The sequence below is a fragment of the Halichoerus grypus genome, chromosome 7 (assembly GCF_964656455.1).
Source record: "Halichoerus grypus chromosome 7, mHalGry1.hap1.1, whole genome shotgun sequence".
NCBI classification, from domain to species: Eukaryota; Metazoa; Chordata; class Mammalia; order Carnivora; family Phocidae; genus Halichoerus; species Halichoerus grypus.
The window spans coordinates 106,504,844-106,522,989 of NC_135718.1; the positions used below are offsets into that span (position 1 = coordinate 106,504,844).

The 18,146-nt window shown below is 43.7% G+C and overlaps 1 protein-coding gene across 1 annotated transcript in view; it reads left to right on the top strand.

Moving 5' to 3' along the window:
• BRINP2 (BMP/retinoic acid inducible neural specific 2) overlaps positions 1-18,146 on the top strand; it is a 104,909-nt gene that overhangs the window by 4,471 nt on the left and 82,292 nt on the right. The gene's annotated exons all lie outside the window — the stretch shown is intronic.

Sequence of the window (18,146 nt, forward strand, 5' to 3'; positions counted from 1 at the left end):
CCAGGAGGTGGCTGTGACCCGCCAGCCACACCATTTCCTCCAGCAGGGAGCCCCGTCTCCTAGACAAAAGGTCAAGGCAAATCGTAGGTTCTCTGGGAGAACAACCACACTCTTCATTGGTCTTCACTTGGCCGGAGACATGTGTTCACCCTGCAGGTCACTGGTTGCTTGGGTGGCCCCATTTCACCACGGAGGCAGTTCCTATCAGGCACTGAGAGCAAAATGACTTGCCTAAGGTCACACCATAATTGCTCTCAGGTCAAGAGGAAAATCCCCAGAATCCAGTTTGTTTGATTCCTTAGTCCCAAGAGTTCACTCTGGGGACGGTCCTCAGGGATATTTCCTTTCTGTTAAAAATCCTCCCTTAGGCCTTCTTTGTTTTCTGTGTTAAAGGATCATGCAGCTGGACAGTGGGGCTGATGCCCTTTTCTCTTCTGTTCAGAAGTATCCACTGCCACGTCCAGGCCCGTGGGCGTGCGGTGAGTGGTTGTGGGTTAAAGCCTTTTCTCTTTGGGAGTGGAGAGAGACTACTCAGTTATGCTTCCAGCTGGGGGCTGCGGTGGATGGGCGTCATCTGGCCAATTAGGATGCAGGTTGATCTCTTTTCAAATCTTTTACTCTGCCATGCAGACGGAGGTAAAGTTGACTGACTTTGTTACAGCATAGAATCTTCAACACCTAGTTCTATCATTCCTTTTCCTGGAACCCACGTGGAATGCATAGATGTCCGGAATACAGGGCTGAACTAGGCAGTGGGCAATTCGATACCTCACGAGACTGTGCTCTAATCTGCGCTCCCAGCACAGTAACCACTGGCCACATGTGGCTCTTGAGTGCTTGAAATGGGGGTTCTAAGTATAAAGTGCACGCTGAATTCTGAAAACTTGGCTGAAAAGAAAGAAGGCAAAACATTTCACCAATAATTTTTAATATTGATTACCTGCTAAAATGATAATATTCTGGATATTTTGGGTTAAGTAAAATCTATTAAGATCAGTTCCACTCTTTACTTTTTACTTTTTCATGTGGCTATTGCAACAGTTGAAATTATGTTTGTGGCTCATATTATGTTTCTTCTGGACACTGTGGGTCCAGGGGCAGGAGAGTAGTGACAGGTAATGTAGACAAAGGGCAGAAGCATGAGATAAGAGGAGCCAGAAACATGACGAGAAAGAACATGGAGGGAGTGATGCCCAGCAGCCCAGAGAGCCTCGGGGTGTGTATTTCTGAAATCTAAAGTCAAGGAGGGCACAAGTAGCTTACTTGGATTTACGTTTGACGGGTACCTCATTAACAGTGACTCAACCCACCCAAAGCATTTGCAGAACATTGCAGCTCTTGGTTCACATGCAAACAATCTGCAGATGAGAGGCCTGGTCATTTTATCCTAATATTTTCGAGTTTCTGCATGACAGCAGTAATAAGCAAGGAAATTATCTGTAGGGTTTCACTCCAAAGTGTGAGGACACAGCAGTTGGGACCAGCTAGGTGTGTTTGATTTTCAAATCTCCTTCTTTCTTCTCATCACTATCACATTATCATCTTTCTTTGTGAGAGTTTTCCTTCAAATCAGACGTGTTGCTAGTGTGCTGGGGAGAAAGAAAAGTTACTGCTCTGTGTTAAAGATTCTTTTGTGGACCTATAGGTAAAAAGAATGGGAGGAAGGCATCATGATTGAATTTTGTTTAATAATTACAGATTTGAACATTGTAATTCACTCGTTATTATTATCTTATTATTATCCATTGCAATGCGGTTTGGCCACAACTTGAACTCCTCATGATTGCTCAGCATCTTAGAGTTTACAAAATGTTTTACAAGCTTTCTCTCACCTGATTTTCGCCAGAGCAAAATGTAGGGTGGCTATTATTTCCATTCCAAGTTTTTCATGATCTGCCCCCAAATTATCTTTATTACTTTATTTTCTAATCCTCTTGTAGGCACTTCATTCAGTCTTGCTTACTCAAACTGGTCTACTTACTGTTCTCCATTGTTAACTATGTAAAAGAGGGCATATTACATCTCGGAGCCTCAGCTTCTTCATCTAGAAAATAAGAAGTAATAATATCCCATCTCTCAAAGTGTTGTTCTGAATGTTAGACAAGATAAACTATATAAGGTTCCAAACACAGTTCCAGGCACATGGTAGATGCTCAACACATGTCAACATCCTAGCACAGTTCTTGGCTTTGATAGTGCCAAGATTAAAATGTCCAAAGGTGAACTCATTGTTTACCAATTTTACACATAAAACGATTCCCCTCTCCAAATTCCCTTCTTTGATTAAAGCCTCACCCAAACCCCCAGAGGCATAATTAAGAAATCCGGGTTGTCCTGGGCTCCACTTTCTCTCACACAGCCCCCGCATCCAGTCAATCCCTGAGGCCTGACAAGGTCTACCTCCTCATGGTTTCTCAAAGCCATCCTTCCCCCCCACCCCAACCCCCCGCCACTCTTTTAGTAGGCACTCAGCCTTTTCACCTGGAGTCTCCAAACGCTCCCTGTTTCCTCTCTTAAAGCCTAGACAGTCCAGTCTCCTTCTCCTCCCTGAAGCTAGGGCGATCCTTCAAAATGGTCAGCTTGATTATATTTCTCCCTCATTGTAATTCTCCGATGACTCCCCACTACTGTCAAAATAAAAGCCAAATGTCTCAGCGTGACAAACAGGAGACCCTTCCTAAGCCAGTCTAGCAGCCTCCTCAAGCCTTTCTTCAAGTCCCCACTCACACTCGAGCTGCCTGAAACAATGGACCACTCCCTCCGTGCTCCAGGGCTGTTGGTATGCCTTGTTGTTTCCCTTGCCCTGTCCTGCTTCTCCAGGGTTACGGACCTGCAAGACTCTGTAAAGGTGATCTCCTCCGTGAACACTTCCCTGAGACTCTGAGAAAGAATTAATTGCCTCCTCCTCTGTACTCCTACACATCTCACTCAGACTGTTTTTGCACTGTATCCACCACACTGTAATGATTTGTTTATATGGCTATCTCCTGCATTCAAAGGTAAGGTTGGGATTGGGTTTCAAAGACATATTTCTCAGAAAATATTTATTCAGTATATTATTAGGTATATCTGCCAGGTACCCTCCTTAGGCACTGGGGATTCAGCAGGGAACAACAGATTAAAAACTCTGCCATCAAGTTGCTTACATTCTAGAGGGAAGATAGGATGATAATCATAATAATGATTATTATTAAGATTGCTGATAATAGTTAACAGTTTAATAGTACTTATGTGTCAGGTTTTGCTGAAGGCTTGACATACATTAACTCATTGACTTCACCTAATGATCCTATAATTCCCATTTTAATAAATCCTACATTCCCATTTTATAGCTGGTGACTTGGAGGCCCAGCGTGGTTAAACAATTTGTCCAAGGTCACACAGTTAATAAATCAGGTAGCTGGTATTCTAACCCAGTTTAGATCCTGAACCAATATTGCTTATCACTATGGTATCCAGAAAAAGAAGTGACATGTAAACAAATAAATGAGATCGTTTCGGGTGCTGGTAATGAAGATTATTAAAATACAAGAGAGTGAGTGAGTGAGTGAGGTGGTGGTCAGGGAAGGTCTCTTCGAGGAGGAAACATTTAAATTGAGACCTGATTGTCAACTGAGGAAGGTAGAAATCCCAGGGTAGGGAAGAATCTGGGAGAAGAGAAATCGTATGCTGTGCGGTAACCAAGGCTGTAGCTGCTGTGATGTCCCCTGCTGGTGGGAGACACTCAGTCCTGAGCCGTCTCAGGGAGCAACAGATTGTCCAAATGTTCCCCACACCCTCTACTATCAGTCCACTTGTCCCTTCTGTACTCTCGGTTGAAGACATTTCTCACAAGGCGTCTGGTTTGCTGCTCTCCAGAAAGGTAGAAGGTGCAGGGACACGCACGCACGCATGCACGCACGCGCATCCCTGCTCTGCTGAACCACTTTATTTCACTTCTCTCCTGTGAATGACGTGTCACTCAGAACCTTAGTGAAGTGACAGGTGCAGGCAGAGCAAAAAGGCTGGAGACAACCCAGAGACATGAGCAAAAGGGGAAAAGAAAATTATTTTTTAACAAGACGAAAAGTGACTTGGACTGGAGGGAGAAAAGGGAATTTGATCAGGGAGGGGCCTGCGCGTTGGGGGGGGGGTTACTCTCTTTCCTGACCTGGGTGGTAGTTTCGGCTACAATTTTTCATGTGTATGTATATCGATATATATGTAAACACACATATATACATAAACACATACATACCTATATATTCACACACAACATACCACATATGTACACATACATACACACACACGTGTGTATATATCTCTTCTCTATGAATATTTCTTATAATAAAGCTAAAAAAATGGGTGGGACAAGTTCATACCTATTTAATATACATCCAAAGCCTACTTTATGATAAACATTGTACTAGGCTTATTTTCATTTATATTGTCTCATTTAATTTTTATTACAACCTTTATGAGTAAGTATCATTCCTGTTTACAGACTGAAATTAAGAAGACAAAGCACAGAGGGGTTGCCTTTGAGACCCAGGGCTCTTGCCCCCCACACCATGCCGTCTGCCTTCTATGCAGGAAAGCTCTAAGAGTCAGCAAGGTGGGGAGAAAAAGCCCCTGATTTCTGGGTCAGACAAACTTGGGCTTCAATCCAATCTGGGTCACTCACTAGCTGTGTGAGCTCAGGCACATTACATAACCTTTCTGAGCTTCAGTATCCCCATCCAGTAGAATGGCGACAATAACCCCTTATCTTGCACAATTATTATGATGATTCAAGGTAATGACTGAAAAATATCAACGAAGTGCCTGCCACACATTGGGCATTCAAAAAATGGCAGCTACCGTGTTTGTGTCCCACAGTAGTCAAGCTCATCAGACATTGACTTTCGTGGAGAGCAATGATGGCATTTAGCTGCGGTCAGTGAGAGTCAGCTAGTAGCTTCAGCACATGCCGTTAGATGACAATGAGTCAGGAACTTCCTGGCAATCGTACCATATGCCAGGCACCATGCTAAGTGCTTTCCAGGCACTGTCTCATTTAATCATCTAACAACCCTCTGAGAAGGGCTGTTCTCTTCTGTTTGTAGATGAGGACATTAAAGTTCAGAGAGATGAAACAGCTAATCCAAGGTCACACAACCTGGAAGTGATGGAGCTCAGACTTGAATCCAGGTCTGTCAGATCCCAGAGCTCTGCTCTTTGACATTGGGCTTTGCAAAGTTGTCACTGTCTTAGGTCATGTCCAGGGGCAAGGGTACCTTTGTGGTCAAGGTAAGGGTAACTGCTCCAAGGTCTGGGCTCAATCAGTCAGGAGTGGGATGGAAGCACTGTTAAGCCCTCAGGGGATTTGTGGGGCAGGCCGAGAGAGTTAGTGCATTTTTTAACAAGACGAAAAGTGACTTGGACTGGAGGGAGAAAAGGGAATTTGATCAGGGAGGGGCCTGCGCGGTCAGAAATGCTGCCAAGTTTCAAATGCAATGCCTTACGTATAGTGGGCACTTCGTATGTGTGGGCTGAATATTTCAAGTACCTCTGTTTCTGGATGTAGGTATGCTCCATTTTCAAAAGAGCAGGCTTTTAAAACAAATAAAATGAGTTGAATGTCCTTAGGCTTGGAGGAAAAGTTTTCCCTGATTTACACAAGGATATATTAGCAGTGTTTTTTAACCTTTAAAAAAAAAGGAGTAGGAGGGGCGCCTGGGTGGCTCAGTTGGTTAAGCAGCTACCTTCAGCTCAGGTCATGATCCTGGAGTCCCAAGATTGAGCCCCCGCAATGGGCTCCCTGCTCAGCGGGGCGTCTGCTTCTCCCTCTCCCTCTGCCCCTCCTCCGGCTCATGCTCTCACTCTCTCTCTCTCTCAAATAAATAAAATCTTTAAATAAATAAATAAGTAGAAGACTCTAATCAAATAAACCCTTACCTCGAACCCCAATATATGAAACAGATAAAAGCAGACCTTCCTGATTGGAGCAGGCCTTGGAACCTGGAGCTCCCCCGCCTGTCACTTCTCTTTTCTCATCCGCAAGTGGTCCCTGAGGCACCTCCTTGGAATCTAAAGTCTGTTCAAAGCACACTGAAAACCACCACACTACAGAATTCCTTTAAAAAGCAAGACTTGCGATTCATTTAAAATAGTGGGTGCCATATTGAAATTGATTTTAAAATATGAGACTCTCACCAGCCCCAACACACTTGTGAATTCCAGTGAGCCTGGGACAAATGACTGTTGTTCGTTCTTGTTCTCGATTGCAGATGCGTGAAATTCAGTGTGTATGAGTTAAATGTCTGCCATGTCTCAGGCACAGCACTGGAGACTCTATTACTGGCTAGCAGCTCTGGGTTAATTTTTAAAAATCCCTACAAAGTAGATATTATTATTCCCATTTTGAAGATGAGAAAAATGAAGTACAGAGGGGTTCAGTCAATTGTCCACGATCTCACAGTGGGTAGCGGAGTTGGGCTTCAAGCCCAAGTCATAGGATAGATTAGAAAGCCAGAGTATTGCCACCAACCAACCGCTGCGGCCTCTTCAAGCATGGATCCAGGAGTAATATCGCCTCTCTCTCTCTTTCTAAGGTTTTTCTTTGTTTTGTTTTGTTTTTACTTTTTCCAATACTCCTCAGTTGTGAGATTTTACAGAAAAACTCTCTGGACCCTCTGGCCTTCACTGACTCTGCTTTCATAGTGCACTGAGGTCACCCGGCGCCCAGGCTGTGGTCCTCCCTCACAATCCTTTTCCTTCCTCATCTCCAACCTCAGGGAGGGTCTGGCCATTGGGGTCCAGCCCCAGGGTCAGGGAGGACCTTGGTGATGAGGAGGACCCTGCTCTGTACTTCCCTGCCGGGCCTCCTGCAGAGCGCGGAGCACGAGGCTGCTGGGCTGAGGGGGGTGTGGGGGATTCCTGCTCAGCTGTGGTCTGCTAGCCTGGAGCTGGGGCTTACTGGAAGAGTGTGAGGTGGGGCTGTGGAAGGAAGTCCTTGGAATACCCTTGAGGTACCGGAATGCTTAGGCACTCAGTAAGGAATGCGGGGGCAGTTAATTTCTGCCTCCCCCTCACTGGTGTTCAGCCATTGAGCGTGTGCTATAAATAAGGCATCAGGCAGAAGCAGGGGAGGTGGGTGAGCAGTGTTCCGGTGGGGGATGGGGTCCTGGGGGCTCCCGGCACGCGCGTCTTTCCCCGTTCGCAATCCTTGTCCTTTGGGATTTGAGCCCTGCGGGATAACCGAGCAAGGTCAACGTCCTCCCGAAGCCTCGGGGCACTGAAGGCCCCTAGAGGCAAAAGGCTGCATTACAGGCCCGCTGGCCACGGAGGCGCAAGCAGGGCTCTTGCCTGGAGCTTTCGGAGAGTTCCTTTCTCCCAAGACCCTTGCCTGGAATTACTGTCCCGCAAACTCCAAAGGGGCAAGGGCGGGCGGATGGGGGGTCGTGTGTGTGTCGGTGGTGGTGGTGGTGGCGGCAGCAGTTCTGTGGCCGCCCTCCTTCCCTGCCCCACCCATTCTCCTTTTGAATGCCACAGCCTCCTCAGCCCGTGCAGCAACCGGTCAGCCCTCCCCGCGACGCCCCGCCGCCTCCATCAAAACAGAATCTGTCCCTCAGGGCCTTTCACACCTCTCAGTAACCTGATCAACTAGTTTGTACTCAAGTATTAATGACTAATAATGATTTAATGTGCTGCCCTCTCAATTAACACTTGAGCACTTGGAAAGACAAATTCACATATTTTTAACCCAAGTAGGAGACGTGTGTTTTTCCCTTTTGAGGACGGGAACTGTAGGCCCCTCAAAAGGAACCATGCAGACGGCTGCCTATTCAGTACCTATGCTGTTTTGCCCCCATCTTAGAAATGTTGGGGGGGGGGGACGGGTATTATGCAGGCGCTCAGGCAGAATTTCCCCAAGAAGACCTGCTCGCATCCACAATCCTTAAAAGCAGCGCTTTGTGCTGGTGGTGGGCACACACGGGGACACGGTCTCTCACGCCTCCTCCTCCGCAGCTAGGTGGGGACTGTATAGCAGAGTCCACAATAACGCCCCGATAACCTTCATTAAGGGGAGAAGCCCGGAATGCAGGAGTTGACATAGATGCCCCCTGATGTCTCAGTATTATGTCTAAGGGCCTTTCACTCACACATGAGATGATCGAGTCATCAAGAGAACAGACTTGAGGACGATTCACTGGGTTCAGTGTTTGACGGGCTCTGCTATGTACTAGCTGTGCAACTGTGCCAAATTACTTAACCACACAAACCTCAGTTTCCACATCTGTAAAATGGATACTGTAAAACTCATGTCGGGGGATTGTTTTGAGTCTGAAATGAAATAATGGAAAATTAGCACTTCCCATAATGTCTGGTGTGTACAGAGTGCTCAGTAAATGACAGATCTTTTTCTTAATCATCTTATTTTTATTTTTTTCATTTTTGCCCTATCCCAAACGTTCAGTGCAGGGCAGCATACAAATGCTGTATTTATTATTTAGAAGCAGGTGAAGCGATCCAGCCTCCTAGGTGTGGTTGGTTTTGTAATGAACTAGATTTCTTTCCAGGTGACAGCACTGCATGAGCTTTTTGGATTTTTGTTTGTTTGTTTGTTTTGTTTTGTTTTGTTTTGTTTTTACTCTGCTTGGTTTCTTTAAATGTATGTCACAAATGCAGTGAGCAAAATGGATTTGGCAGTGACTTAAAAAGACTTAATGCATTTTGAAAAGAAAAAAAAAAAGGCCACAACAAAAACTGGTTTGTTTCTGTGATATATGGTTCATGTGATGTGACAAAAATCCATTTTTATGCTTAGGAAAATTGGCTAATTTTAAAACAGTTGACACATGCCATATGCATACAGAGCAATGATGGATTTTGCTCAGGCAAACAACAGAACACAGGGCCAGTGATATCTCTGTTAGGGCTTTAGTTGGTTAAATCCGTATTTGGTGGCAGCCCCATTCCACATAGGAGACTGAAATGACAAATGGACTCCTTGTGGCCTCAGGTGCTAGAGTCAGATATTTTATCATAAAGATACCAACCACCAAGCTTGGAACACACACACACTGTGTTTTCGTGAAATGAGCAAGAACAGACTTAGGAACCTACCTGTATAGCAAGCTTTATGTGCAAGAAAGCAGTTTTAGAGATATTATCTGGACAAAAGGTGAGGCTAGTGCAAAGGACACTGAATTGCTCGGCCACCCTGACTTGGTGAGCTTTGCTTGGTCGTTTCTCCTGTTGGACACACAGATGCTTTCTGGACTTTGGTTACTATTTATAGCACCCTTCAGCATCCTCTGGTTTACCCACGGAAGGGGGAATCCCACCTATTTTCCTGACTACTAGTGAGGGCAAAGAGATTACATGTGAAAATAAGATACTACAGAGGTTGTACATGAAATAAAAAGTGATTATGAAAAGTTTAAGGTGGAGGCAAGCTCTCTATTATCTTGATGTCCCTCCCAGAAAGCCCTCCACTTTCAGCTCCCTAGCATAGGTCAGCCAGGTACCCAGCCCCATGACAAACTAATGACGTGCTTTCTATTTGACTCAAAAAAAGCCTTTGGCTTTTTGGCATTTTTAAATTATTTTATTTTATTTCTTTCAAGGCAATATTTAATTAGTGACTGAGGAGGGAAAAAGCTGAATAGCTTAGAGAAGGTTTATGGTTCAGGTCTGCCACCTCAGCAATTTGACATTCTAATCCTGTTATTTCTCACCTTAAACTGAACAGAGTCAGCAGGGTTGGGCTTTTTTTCTCTTCCCATTATTCATCTAGCTATTAGGTTTCCCCTCCCTACTTCCTACTCTCATCCATTGCTTTATCTGACTTCTTTGTCCTGTTCTCTACTACATTTCTTTCTGGATATCAAAAACAAAACAATATCTTGGTGGTTCATTTGTGGCTGAGCCATTTAGAAGAGAAATTAATTTTCCTACTCCCTACTCTGATTCCCAGAAGGAGCCCCTTATTTCCCATGTGAACTTGACTACTAAGGTGACTACCCCTGGAGCAACTGAGCTGGGTCCCTGGTTCTCTTCTCAGTTACAGACAATAAACACTTGTAGCCAGGATCCGAGTCTTCTATCTAGCACAGGAAAAACTTTTAATGTTTATGCAATTAAACAAACCTCATCATCTACCCCCACAGCCTCCACTTTTCATTAAATAAAATATGGTTTTTCTGGGAAGTTAACAAGTATCCTTCCTATTACGGAAAATTTAGTATTCAGGATTTCAAATGTATAGAAATCCAAAATCAGGGAAGGGTTTTCTTTAATGCAGTGCTTTTCAAAATTTAATGTGCACCTGGGGAGCTTGTTAAAATGCAGAATTTTCAGCTTCTCCTTCAGAGAGTCTGATTCTATAGGTCCTGTATAAAATTCAGAAAACTGCATTTTAGTAAGTAGATGATATAAAGACCACACTTTGAGAAACACCATTTGAAGGCAAGCTGAATTAAATGTTACCCAATTCAGTTTGGTAGAACATTAGTGTCCCTGAAGTAGTCAATGGGTGTCATGAAGAAAATAAGGTCTATGTTTGGAAGAGTTGGGGACACGGTACTTTTCCCCACCTACCCGCTCATACACAGTGGGAGGCTGACAATGCACTTAGCAGGTTAGAGGTTCTAAAAAGTTCTGCAATAAAGAAACACACTTTCACTTTATTTAGCCAAATATTTCCAATACGTCTTGACCTTAAAACTTTTAATTCTTTAATTTTATGGCTAAACACCTGTTCAATTTGGATAAATTCTGTATGGAAAGCATTGTCATGAAGGAGTGGGCAGCATCTACTGGACAAGCGTGATCCTGCAACCCAGCTGTACTATTAACCACATTTCCAGAGGAGAGAATGAACAAAATGAGTGTGGCATTGGACGCACTGCTGGCCAGGGGAAGTGGTTGTGGTCTGGAGAAGTGTTTGTTATAATAGCCATCATTTGTTAAGCATTCAGTATTTACCAGGGACTGTTCTACATTTTTAATATGTATTAGCTCATTTACTTCTCAGAATAACCCTATGAGTTAGACACTGTATCCCCATTTCACTGAGGATGAAACTGAGAGGCTAATATTTGCTCAAGATCACAGAGTTGGGAAGTAGCAGAGTGTGATCTGAACCCAGGCAGTCTGCTTCAAGAGCCTGTCCTGGTATCTGCTCTATCAGACAGCCTCTCCTGCAGTAGCGAGGTTCTAGAAATTTCTGCCAGGGAGGAATGACAGCTCCAGCTACCTCAGTGCCTCAGGATTCTCTTCCTGCAAGAGGGCCTGGAATCATTGCCCCTTATTCATCAGAGAATTTATTATAATGACCGCCTGAACCTCTGAAAGATTTTGCTATACTTAAACACAAAATATGCTTAGCAAAACAACCTGACAAGGATGATTCATGGAGAGCAATTAAGTGCAGAATCCTTTGCCTACCAAAGAAACGGAGGGGGCTGAAGATCTGGCCATCCTGCTGACACCTTGATATGTAATGCAATAGCCTGGCCCTTGTCACTCTAGCCTAGTCGCAACCCCTTCATGTTCCTGAGCATCGGAGGAGTCCCTGCAGGGGCCAGCCGGGCTGGGTTACACAATTCCAATTTCGGCTTTTGGCCAGTTACTTCACATCTTTGGCTCTCTGTTTCCTAATCTTAATTTGAAAAGAGAAGGCAGACTAACAACACCTGCATTGTTGTAAGGAATGAATTGGTGTGTGTGTGTGTGTGTGTGTGTGTGTATGTATTTATATACATAGTGCTTATCCCAATGCTTGACACAGGGAAGGTATCTTCAACCTCTTGTACCATCAGGGCCTGAAGATGACACAGTGGCAGGAATAGACCTTTCTGGTCAGCTCCTTCAAAGGTGTTAATGAGGAGATAACCAGAGGTCAAAGTATGGTCCTGGGGAGTGAGAGGGAATTGAGAAAGATACATCGGGGCTCCCAGATCCTGGATCTCTTCCAAAATGCATGTGGGATGTGGGTCACTGGGACTTACAATCCAGCCAGGAGTTTTGGTGACTTTAATTTCCTTCTTTGTAAAAATATGAAGAATGCTAGTTATGGACATGTCCCACCGGGGAACTTTGTGTCTTCTTCATTAATGAAAGCTGGAGAGTGTCACATGCCAATGGTGGAGGATTTCCCATCCCTGATTTCCAAAGAACTAACATATGCCAAGCATCCCTTTAGACACTCTACAGAGGTAAACTATACAGTTGCCCCCTTTAAGATCAGGAAGCTGAAATTGAGGCAGATCTGTTGTTAGCCTGAGGTCACATAAGTGGGAGAAGTAGAGTCTGAACCCTGGTCAGATCTGTCTTGCCTACATCCCCGATTCCTCCTCTTAACCATATGGGAGGGGTGTGAGAGGAAGGAAGGCAGGAGGGACAATGGAGGACTGGCTCCTCAATAATGGAAGCTTGGAAGGAGCTGCCTACAATCACATCAGGATCCTTGGAAATAAGCCTTCCCAGCACCTCCTCTCACACCCCAAATTCTGTGGCTCTCATAAGTCAACCATTTCCTGCTACAGTATTTCGTGTGCATCCCTTAGCAGAAAATGCTTTTGTGCATCTGGGATGATGACCTGCCATCAGGCGCCAGCCCCAGAAGCTCGTAGAGTGAGCTGGTCTGTCGTTGGCTACTTCCAAGGTCTCTCTCTTTCTGAACTTGTTCCTGTGGACCCCGAAACCCCTTGGCAGTAATGAGCTCAGTGGAAAAGTCCTCCTTCCCAAACTGAGCACGTACACTCACCAGAATGAGTTCTTCTCATGTAATTTTCCTTTGGATCAGGTCTCTGCTGAGCCCAGGATCAGGACTAGAGCAGGGACTGAGCATTCCTTTCCTGGGGGCTTCCCATGAAGCCTGGATAATCAGCTGTGAGGAGGAGGAAAAGGAGAGGAGAGGAGTTTAACCAAAGCAGACATCATGAAGGTTTCCCAAAGCACTCCCGTGTGGAGAGCCCTGCTCTTCTGCTCATAGGAGCAAAATTTCTATTCCACTTATTTGATCATATAGCAAGTGGTGAAGATCATAAACTCTGGGAAGGTTGGCCATGGATTTATCAGTGTTGGTTGAAGCTGAGTGGGGTGTACAGAGGGGTTCATAATATGATTCTTTCCACTCTTGTATATGTTTGGGGAAGTTCCATCATTAAAAGGATAAAATAAATCATGGATTTGGAGAGAGAGAATCTTGAGCAGAAATTCCAGCATAACCTCTTTCTTGCTGTGTTATCTGGGACCAATGATTTAAATTTTCTGAGCCTTTGTTTTCTTACCCATATAATGGAGATAATATCTGTCTAAAAGGATTATTATAGAAAATAAATAAAATAGTGAAATAATGAACTTAGTACAGTGACAGGCCCATAAAAATTGCTCAATGAATAACTATCTTTGTTGCTATTTATTATTTATCTTTGTTGTTAGTATCATTTTGTGAGTTGAGTTCCTTATAGCAGGTAGTGTACCTTATTGAGCTTCCTATTCATTCTATCTAGCTCAATTCCAAGTTCATATAACAAGAGTAACAAATATTTATTGAGCTTCTCCAAGTTGCCAGGCATTTTCTAGGAGCCAGAGATATAGCAGTGAACAAAATAGACAAAAAATAATATCCCAGCCCTTATGGAGCTTATATTTTTGTGGGAGGAGACAGAAAATAAGCAAGAGTCATTATGAATAAGTGAGTTGTATTTTTTGTTGGATGGTAGTAAGTGCTATGAGAAAAAAATATAGCAGGGCAGACTGGAACAGAGGAGGGTTGCACAATTACATGGGACAGTTAGGGAAGGACTCAGTGACAAGGTAACATTTGAGTGAAGACCACAAGAAGGTGGGAAAGTGAGTCACGTGGTAATCGGGAGAATTTTCCCCGCAGTGGGAAATCATTATATTTTGTTTAATAGCTCTTTGAGACCTATTTAACTCTGACATCACTTCTTAACTTCCAAGGTATCCTTGTTTTATCCCACGGTAGGCTCCTTGAGAGGTTAGAGAATGTACCATCTTTATATTTGTGCCAAATCCCAGAGCTCCCTACTCAGTGTCATGCATAGATTAAGAGCTCTGTAACTGTTTATAGAAAATAAAGCCATACCTATTCCTGAGAGTTCCTTTTTATAAAAGCAGAAACTGCAGCATCTAGGTTTACAGTAAAACACACCCCCTTTACCTGTACCTTTTTTTAAAAAAAGATTTATTTATTTATTTATTTAGGAGAGAGAGCATGCTCGCCCATGTGCACACACACCCTAGCCAGGGGAGGGGCAGAGAGAAAGGGACAAGCAGACTCTGCACTGAGCAGGGAGCCTGATGTGGGGCTCTTGATCCCAGGGCCCTGAGATCATGACCTGAGCCGAAATCAAGAGTCAGAAGTTTAACTGACTGAGCCACCCAGGCGCCCCTACGTTTACCTTTGTAAGACACTCTTTTCTAAGTTTTACTAGTTTAATGTTTTCAATTAAGCTAACTCAGGACAAAGCACAAATTAATTGTAGGGAAATCTGTAGCTCAGAAGAATTTCTGGGAAGGTGAAAAAGGCTATGGTGTAGGAGGACAAGGGACAGACATGACTGAGGCTCAGCACAGTCCTAACAGTGACAAAACATTTTAAAAGTCTTAATGCAAATTAAGAATTACAGTTACACATTATGTGACTTTAATTGAAAGTAATAGTTCCCAATTAAACTTGATTCCACAAATCCAAACAAATGACCAAAAACTTCTATTAAGGAAGCTGAATAAAAATACCTGAAAAAAGTAATTTTATTATGATACAGTCAGCAAGATTTTCTGCCATCGAGTTATCTCCCAAGGTCCATTTGGTAATCAGGTTCTCTAGTAACCAAACCTTCCAGAATGGGATCCAAGTCAGTTCTGTCTCTGGTCAAGCACCTGTCCACAGTGAATGGTATAGAGAGATGGCAGAATGATTAATTTGGTTGCCCCGATGTCTTCCTGAGAAGAACCACAGCCAATGATGGTCAATTACCTTTAGGATGGTAAATTACTTCAGGCTTGTTGCAGATCCAACAGACAAAGATACTGATCTGTTCTCCTTAAGGCACACCTGTCCTGTCTGGTGCTGAAGAATCTTTGGTTTTTTTTTTTTTTTTTCTTCAAGCAACTTTATCATTATAAATGCTTCTCAAATTGGGACCTACACAGCACCGATCATTAGTTTAAACAGAGGCCTCTACATTGAGATGTTTTGTCCTCATAGAACCTGATGAAGTAACATATTGTGTAACTGCCAATCTCCAGAGAGACCCTCACAGAAGCAGGTTGTCTATCTCCTGTCTCCTACAGCAATCTCATGAATAAACCATCTTGACGTGAAGTCGTGTGCAGAAATAACTTAAGCTAGGCTTGTGAGGGAAAACACAAGGAGAGTATTTGGGACACTGATCATACCATCAGTGGTCCCTCAGCCAAGATTCGGGAGGGCTCCTTGGAGCTTGGTAACAGGTGGCTCACCCGTAAGTTTCAACTGAACAGAAATTCCGTTCCATTTTAATGTCCCCTTTCTGGACCTCAGTTGATGATGAATAGGACTGATGATACAATTTTAAACTTCCTCAGAAGGTTCCCATCTTTCACTCTCCTGCAAGGCTGACTCCAAACTGGAACGACTAGGACACGTTTCCTTTGGACATGAACACGGATCTTTAACTGCTTGCAGGTGGGGGTGGAGGGACCCAATCACAGGTCTTTTGAACCTTTCCATTGAGAGACCACAGAAACACCCTGGAGAGGAACTTAATTACCTCATTTCTGATTGTGTCTCCTCTCTCCCTTTTCCTCACTAGACTGGAGTTATGTGGCATTTAAAATAATGTCCTTTTAAGTCTGTTTACCCATCTGTCCTAGATCAGTCTCTATCCCTCAATCTTCTCCACCACATGTATTTCAAGTTTAGCTCTTTCTGCTTATGTCACACTTCTCTCCAATCTTTTCCCCTTGTTCTTTGTCAGCCAGCAAAAATCTCTCTCTTCCCATCTCCAGAACAGCCTACACGCCATCTGTCAAGCTTGGCAGGCTCCTGTTCTCTCCTTTCTTTCTTCCCCTGGTGGGAGTCAGTCAGGAAAAGCATGTGGATCCCCTCTGAAGCAGCTATAGGCAGACCAGACCATCTGAGGTTTCCTCCTTCACTAATGAACTGTAGTTTTATGGGATGGGGAGTGAGCTTTGGGGTTCCAGTCTGTCTGCTTGGACCCAAGGTGTGTTTAGAACTCTAGAGTCAGATGACCTGGTTTCAGTTCTGGGCTCTACTAGTTATGTGATCATGAGTGAGTCATTTACCAGATTGAAACTTCTTCATACAGGCAATGTTGATGACCACGGCATCTCCCTCATGGGGCTATGGTGAAGACTAAGTGAGGTAATTCAGAGTTTAGCACAGTTTCTTGGCCCAGAAATGTTATCTCTTGTTAGGGTATCATCCCAAGCCAATGAGCAAAAGCCCAATGTTTCCCTCAAGAGTCAAGAGAAGACCCAACACCTTCATATTGCAGAGAGGCCTGGCTGTGTCATTACGCGTCCAGAGAGCATTATCCTTCCACGAAAGTATAATGTCTCCATTGGCTTCTTAGCCACAGAACACTAGTTTACTAACCCAGGGTCTTATCACTAAAAAGTCCTATCAAAACTTGTGTCCTAATTGGAACAAGTAGTAATTTGCGCATAGAGCATTTCTGGGGCTGAATTTCAAAGAGCAGCGAGGAGGGCTTATGTCAGGAAGGCTTTCTAACAGCAAGCTTTGTTCCCCAGACCTTTTCCTCTGGGAAATGCATTGCTTAAGACATTTCAAACAAAACTGGATGAAACTCTGGAGAGTACGAGGATGGGGACAAACTACAGTAGCCCGTGGGGACGTAGGACTTAATGGCCTGGCAGTCCCTTTCCGAAGCCGGTTCATTTGATTCATGTGTCTTTCACCTAGAATGTACACAGAGGAAACCCAGATTGGAAACACAAAAATTTGCAGTTGTCTAGCTGCATATTTTGTAACTAAAAATTTATAGCAGCTGGCCCTTACAAAGATCAGATCTATTTTCTGTGTCACATGAAATATGTATTTCTTCTTAGATTTTCTTTGGTACATATCTTGGTTTAATCTTCCATTAACAAATAAAAGATTATAATGAGAGACCGTATTTCTTTCAAATAGGTTTAAAAGTGGCATCGATCAATTGGAATAATGAAAATAATGGAGAAAGAAGTTTAAGTGTAGGATTTGTGATCACTAGTGGAGTAATTATTCTAATAATTGCTCTGTTATGAACAGAGATAATAGGGGGTCTCATTTCCTCTCATTACTCCCCACCTTTGATGGAGATTCCTCACCAATCTCATAAAGTTAAGAATGTTTTGATTTGCACCTCCCTTAACATGGAAAGGGTAAACCTTTTGCAGCTGAGACAAGAGACTGGGAATCGTTCATTGATGGCCAGCGGTTCATGGCTTCATGCCTCTCTGTGCCCGTGCCGGCCCCCTTTGACTGTGGGGGCATGGGCCTGGTAATTATCAAAGGATTAGTCTAAGAGGGAAGTGATTTGCAGAAATATAAGTGAGATGACAGAGGCCCACTGTGAAAGCCGTCTGGTCCCAAACTCAGTCTAACTTAATTTTTTTCCCCTTGCTACACTGCCTGGGTCTATATATATATGTTGATTTGTGGAGAGGAGATGAGCCCATCCAAGTTCTATTCTTATTAAGAACATCAGTCATCTCCCTGGTACAACTGATTTTCAAGTTTTATACTACCACTGACCACGGGCTGACCTGAGGTTCAACTTTGGATTATTTATAGTGGTGGGTTGGAACATGAATAAATGCAATTCACAGAACACATAAAACTTATTTCACCCAAGCCTTCCTATAAATATCTCTTTGGAGCAATGAGCAAGGGCAAAAGAAATCAGGTTTTACCCTGCTCAGCCAATATGCAGAAATGAATAAGTAATCAGGTAGTGGAAAACATAAGGTAAAAAAGCAAAGGCCCTGAATAACTTAAAAACACACCAGATTTAGGAATATCCAAGACTGAATAGCCCAAGAATAACAGGCTTAACTGAATGGTAAGAGCCAGCCGTACAGGGGCAGCAGAGCGAGCCTGTTCCAGGGGATGTAACTACTCAACCAATAGCACACCACTGCTGGGT